This window comes from Euprymna scolopes, chromosome 16, assembly GCF_053919585.1.
Source record: "Euprymna scolopes isolate OS-2025 chromosome 16, ASM5391958v1, whole genome shotgun sequence".
Taxonomy (NCBI): Eukaryota; Metazoa; Mollusca; class Cephalopoda; order Sepiida; family Sepiolidae; genus Euprymna; species Euprymna scolopes.
The window spans coordinates 62,970,063-62,970,787 of NC_136497.1; the positions used below are offsets into that span (position 1 = coordinate 62,970,063).

The 725-nt window shown below is 39.2% G+C and overlaps 1 pseudogene; it reads left to right on the top strand.

Annotated features, from left to right (window-relative positions):
• The first annotated feature begins 328 nt into the window (after window positions 1-328).
• LOC145296442 (U2 spliceosomal RNA) lies at window positions 329-465 on the top strand (annotated as a pseudogene).
• The last annotated feature ends 260 nt before the right edge of the window (window positions 466-725 follow it).

The following is a 725-nucleotide window of genomic DNA, read 5'->3' on the forward strand; positions in this document are numbered from 1 at the left end:
GGGGAGTTTGTCCCCATTCCCCCTTCACTCCTCACATTAAAAGTCGGCCTTGTGCCTAATTTGCTTGGTGGGGAGCAAATAAATTCCCTTTTCTTGGCCTTTTAGCCAAGATCAAAGTGTAGTATCTGTCCGGCAGATACTGCAAACAAAGACCATATGTGGGGGCAACCCCACATATAAGACCTTGGTCAATATAAGGGCAACCCTTCATACCAAATGACACTATCCAGCTTCCCTACTCCCCGGGGAGTTGGTCCTCATTTCCCCTTCACTCCTCATTAAAAATCGGCCTTGTGCCTAATTTGCTTGGTGGGGTAGCAAATAAATAACCTTTTTCTTGGCCTTTTGGCCAAGATCAAAGTGTAGCATCTGTTCTTACTACATGGTGTACTTATGCTTGTAACTTTGTGATATAAAGAGGGGATCACTTTTCTGTATTGATTTAATGTAAAATGATCACCCACTTTACAACCAGTCTGTTTCAAAGCCATTCAAGTCATTCTCCAGATCATTCGAGTTGTTTTTGAAGGATTCCAGTTATTTTTAACCATTCAAGTCATTCTTAAGCTCATTCAATTCATCCTTAAGTTCATTAAAGTCATTCTAAGTCATTTACTTTTTATTTATTTAAGTCATTTTCAGCCCATTTTTCGGTCATTTTAGTTTATCTTTAAGAATTTCATGTCAATCCTACATTCGCGGATTCATTCATTACACGAGAGCAA